Source organism: Colobus angolensis, unplaced genomic scaffold, assembly GCF_000951035.1.
Source record: "Colobus angolensis palliatus isolate OR3802 unplaced genomic scaffold, Cang.pa_1.0 Scaffold31, whole genome shotgun sequence".
NCBI classification, from domain to species: Eukaryota; Metazoa; Chordata; class Mammalia; order Primates; family Cercopithecidae; genus Colobus; species Colobus angolensis.
The window spans coordinates 980,158-985,476 of record NW_012116377.1 but is presented as its reverse complement, the minus strand read 5'-3'; the positions used below and the strand labels follow the sequence as shown (position 1 = coordinate 985,476).

The 5,319-nt window shown below is 40.1% G+C and overlaps 1 protein-coding gene across 6 annotated transcripts in view; it reads left to right on the top strand.

Annotated features, from left to right (window-relative positions):
* Positions 1-5,319, top strand: part of ZNF585A (zinc finger protein 585A) — a 25,790-nt gene that overhangs the window by 6,543 nt on the left and 13,928 nt on the right. For 2 of the 6 annotated variants that reach the window (XM_011950645.1, XM_011950646.1), the window contains exon 3: positions 1,626-1,727. The exons of the other annotated variants lie outside the window; for them this stretch is intronic. The gene's annotated coding sequence lies outside the window, so the exon portion shown is untranslated. The remainder of the gene's footprint in view (positions 1-1,625; positions 1,728-5,319) is intronic. 6 annotated transcript variants of the gene reach the window in all.

Below are 5,319 nucleotides of genomic sequence, written 5' to 3'. Positions count from 1 at the left end.
GCTGGGTATGTGGCAGGCACCTGTAATCCCAGCTACTCGGGAGGCTGAGGCAGGAGAATTGCTTGAACCCAGGAGGCAGAGATTGCAGTGAGCTGAGATTGTGCCACTGCACTCCAGCCCAGGCGACAGAGTGAGACTCCGTGTCAAAGAACAAATGAACAAACAAAAAAACGAAAAAAAAAAAAGCCATTTGGATAAAGTAGTGCATTTTAAAGTTTGTGTGGTAAGCTGGGTGTGGTGGCTCATGCCTGTAATCCCAGCACTTTGGGAGGCTGAAGTGGGTGAATTGCTTGAGCTCAGGAGTTCGAGACCAGCCTGGGCAGCATGGTAAACCCCATCTCTACAAAATACAAAAATTACCCAAGTGTGGTGGTGCAGGTCTGTAGTCCCAGCTACTTGGGAGGCTGACATGGGAGGATCGATTGATCCTGGGAGGTGGAGATTGCAGTGAGCTAAGATCATGCCGCTGTACTCCAGTCTAGGTGACACAGTGAGACCCTGTCTTATAAATAAATAAATAAAGTAAGTTTGTGTGCCAAAGCTAACCTGTGGGTAGAGGGGAAAAACTATAGATTTAATTGCTTCTTTTCGGAATTCTGGATGTTTGGAAAAAAAAAAAAACCTAAGGTATGAGTTTGACAGAAACACAAGTTGCTTCTATGTGTTGACAGTCAAGAAAAAGGAGTAAATATCTACATAATCAAAAACTGAGTGGCTGGGCATGGTGGCTCACACTTGTAATCCCAGCACTTTGGGAGGCTAAGGTGGGTGGATCATGAGGTCAGGAGACCGAGACCATCCTAGCCAACATGGTGAAACTCCGTCTCTACTACAAAAATTAGCCAGCTGTGGTGGTGCACGCCTGTAGTCCCAGCTACTCAGGAGGCCGAGGCAGGAGAATCTCTTGAACCCAGGAGGCAGAGATTGTAGTGAGCCGAGATCACTCCACTACACTCCATCCTGGGCGACAGAGCAAGAGCGAGATTCCATCTCAAAAAAAAAAAAAAGACTGGGGCAGCATGGTGGCTCACACCTGTAATCCCAGCACTTTGGGAGGCTGAGGTGGGTGGATCTCTTGAGGCCAAGAGTTCGAGACCAGCCTAGCCAACATGGCGAAATTCCATCACTATTAAAAATATAAAAATTAGCAGGCTACTGCAGTGCAGGCCTGTAATCCCAGGTACTTGGGAGGCTGAGGCAGGAGAATCACTTGAATCTGGGAGGCAGAGGTTGCAGTGAGCCGAGATCATACCACTGCATTCCAGCCTGGAAGACAGAGCTAGACTAAAAAAAAAAAAAAGAATGTAACAAAACAGGAGAAGCAGTTACTTCCATATCTAAGATTCAGACAATCATGAATGAATATTATATAAAGTCATGCCAAAAATATGAAAGTATAAACAAAAGGATAAAAGGTTACAAAAAATAGATGTAATTGTTAGGAATAAATGGTTCAAAGTCCTTGAAGAAATTAAAATGTTGATTCAGCATTTCCAACACAGTAAAAAATAATGGAAAGGTCATGCATTTTTACAGTTGGTTATTATGCTGAAGTTTTGGGTAAAGAATAATATCTAAAATTATTCTCAACCTTGCTTTTGGTTTTTGTTTTATTTTGTTTACAGTGTTAACCTTGATGCCTGAAAGAACTGGAAATTATGAAGATAGATTCAGAAGTCAAATATGTTAACTAACTGCATTGAAGAGTAGAAGAAAACAATAGCCTAGTAGGTTTTTACTGGGACTAGTGAAACAACTGCTATTTTCTCAGCAACCCACCCCAAAGTCAAAGTCAGAACTAAAATTGTAAAATATTTCAAAAATAATAAAAATGCTATCTATATATCAGAAGCTCTGGTATATAGCAAAACTGTAATAAAATAATTTAGAAATATAATTTATCTCATGCAAATGAATAAAAAAATTAAATGAAAAAGATGAATTTCTTTTTTCTTTTTTCTTTTTTTTTGAGACGTAGTCTTGCTCTGTAGTCAGGCTAGAGTGCAGTGAGGTGATCTTGGCTCACTGCAACCTCCACCTCCCGGGTTCAAGCAATTCTCCTGCCTCAGCTCCCCACGTAGCTGGGGCTAAAGGCACGCACCACCATGCCCAGCTAATTTTTTTTTTTTTTGAGATGGAGTCTTGCTCTGTCGCCCAGGCTGGAGTGCAGTGGCACGATCTTGGCTCACTGCAAGTTCTGCCTCCTGGGTTCACGCCATTCTCCTGCCTCAGCCACCCAAGTAGCTGGGTCTATAGGCGCCCGCCACTGCACTTGGCTAATTTTTTGTATTTTTAGTAGAGACGGGGTTTCACTGTTGTCCAGGATGGTCTCCATCTCCTGACCTCGTGATCCACGCGCCTCGGCTTCCCAAAGTGCTGGGATTACAGGTGTGAGCCACCACACCAGGTCTGTTTTTTGTAATTTTTTTTTAGTAGAGATGGGGTTTCACCATGTTGGCCAGGATGGTCTCGACTTTGACCTCGTGATCCACCTGCCTAGGCTTCCCAAAGTGCTGGGATTACAGATGTGAGCCACTGCGCCTGGCTGAAAAGGATGAATTTCTAGAACATTACCCTACCAAATCTTTAATTACCATTTACCACATTTTACTTCTAGGTTTTAAGATTTTCATTTTTTAACTTTACTTTTGGCCAGGTGTGGTGGCTCACACTTGTAATTCCAGCGCTTTGGGAGACTGAGGCGGGAGGATTGCTTGAGCCCACGAGTTTGAGACCAGCCTGCGCAACATAGTGAGACCCTGTCTCTACAACAAAAACCAAAATTAACTGAGTGTGGTGGCAGTGCGCCTGTGATCCCTGCTACTTGGGAGGCTGAGATTGGAGGACTGCTTGAGCCTGTCAAGGCTGCAGTGAACCACGACATTGCCACTACATCCAGCCTAGGTGACAGTGAGACCTTGTCTTGAAAACAAAAACAAAAAACTTTACTTTTAATAAGATTAGGATTGCAGCACTGGAGACATTTACTTTTAGAGAGATTATTACGGGTATTTGTTTGTTTTTTTGTTTTGTTTTGGGATTGTTGCATAGGCACTTGAAAAAAATTTGATAGCTTATCAATAAGATTTATAGCTATGAGGTTTTTATAGAAGTACTCATTTTTTTCTACTTTGTCTCAAGGAGCTGAGAGATACTATTTAAAGTTTCCCACCACAAATGTATTTCTATCTATATTTTCCTATAGTTTTTTTCTTTTCTTTTCTTTTCTTTTTGAGAGGGAGTTTCGCTCTGTCGCCCGGGCTGGAGTGCAGTGGCCGGATCTCAGCTCACTGCAAGCTCCGCCTCCCGGGTTTACGCCATTGTCTCGCCTCAGCCTCCCGAGTAGCTGGGACTACAGGCGCCCGCCACCTCGCCCGGCTAATTTTTTGTATTTTTTTTAGTAGAGACGGGGTTTCACCGTGGTAGCCAGGATGGTCTCGATCTCCTGATGTCGTGATCCGCCCGCCTTGTCCTCCCAAAGTGCTGGGATTACAGGATTGAACCACCATGCCCGGCCTTTTTCCTATAGTTTTTGTTTATAAATTTTAATGCTATGTAGTTTGGTGCACTGATAGTAAATACAGCATCTGAAACTCATTTCACATTGTGTCCTTGTTTAATATTTTTTCCCCTACAATTCAGTCCTATCTAATATTAAGGTGGAGGCTCTTATTTCTTTTCTGTTGGCAATTCCAGATATGCCTTTGGTCATCTTTTTAATGTCATCCTTTGGAGTTCTTGTGCTTTTTTTTTTTTTCTGGAAAGATGCATTCTATGTTATGCTTCTGATGTTGCTATTTTATAAATCTTTCACTATATACTCTATATTTGTGCTTTGTTTCTGTGTGTCTTCCATGTAATTTGGAATGTTTGGATTCCTTTTTGTTTTTTTTTTTTTTTTGGTGTGTGTCATCTTTATAATGTTAACTTCTTGAATTAAATATTCAAATCTACTCTTTAAGGCAGTATTTATTAAATTTGTACTGTGAATAATGATAACAGTTCTGTTGTTGCCACTTCAAGTATTCTTTTGTTCATTGGGTGTTTTTATTAAACTACTTTTATTTTTTTTTCCTATTTTTCTTTAAAAAAAACCTTTATTTCCATCTCATGTTGCTTACTTCTCTTAATCTGCTCTTTGCCACCTTTTGTTTTTGCAGGGTCTTTTCATTTTTTTCAGGGAGACTTTTATTTTTGTGTTGCATTTTTTTTACTGAGTTCTGTTCTTTTTCAGAAATTTATATCACTATGTTCTTAGTCTGTTTTTCCATAAGTAGTTAATTGTTTCAGTGAATTCCTTCAATTCATGGAGGATATGATTTCTTCTGTTGTATGTCAATTTATTTCTAGTGTATTCCCCTTAATCTCCTCTCTTTTTTTTTTTACTCATAGCATCTTTGTACGTCAGGTGTTTATTATCTTTGAATGAGGAGATTTCTTCCTGACAAACTGTTTGTGTAAGATCATTTGGTGAGGTGTCAAAACTCCATTCTAGCCTAACATGACATTGTCTTGATTCCCCATTACATTTTTTGATAACATGAGTTTTGGGGTCTGGGGTTTCAGTGTGTGTAGGGTATGAATATGCAAGTGTATGATGAAGAGAAAATTAGAGCATGCATATTCATTTCAGGTATATAGGAAACTTTTTGTTTTAACTTTTAAGTTTATAGGTACAAGGGCAGGTTTGTTACATAGGTTAACTTGTATCATGGGGGTTTATTGTATAGACTTTCATCACCCAGGTATTAAGCCTAGTACCCATTAGTTATTTTTTCTGATCCTTTTCCTCCTTTCAGCCTCCACCTTCCAAAAGGCCCCAGTGTGTGTTGTTCCCCTCTTTCTGTCCATGTGTTCTCATCATTTAGCTCCCACTTATAAGTGAGAACATGTGGTAGTTGGTTTCTGTTCCTGCGTTAGTTTGCTAAGGATTATCACCTCCGCTCCATCCACGTCCCTGCAAAATACATGATCTCATTCTCTTTTATGACTGCATAGTATTCCCTGGTGTATTATACACCACATTTTCTTTATCCAGTTTATCACTGATGGGCATTTAGGTTGATTCCATGTCTTTGCTGTTGTGAATACTGCTGCAGAGAACATATGTGGGTATGTGTCTTTATAATACAATGATTTATATTCCTTTGGGTATATACCCAGTGACAGGATTGCTGGGTCAAATGGTATTTCTGTCTTTAGGTCTTTGAGGAGTCACCACACTGTCTTCCACAAGGCCTGAACTAATTTACACTCCCACCAACAGTGTATAAGCCTTCCTTTTATTTATTTATTTATTTATTTATTTATTTATTTATT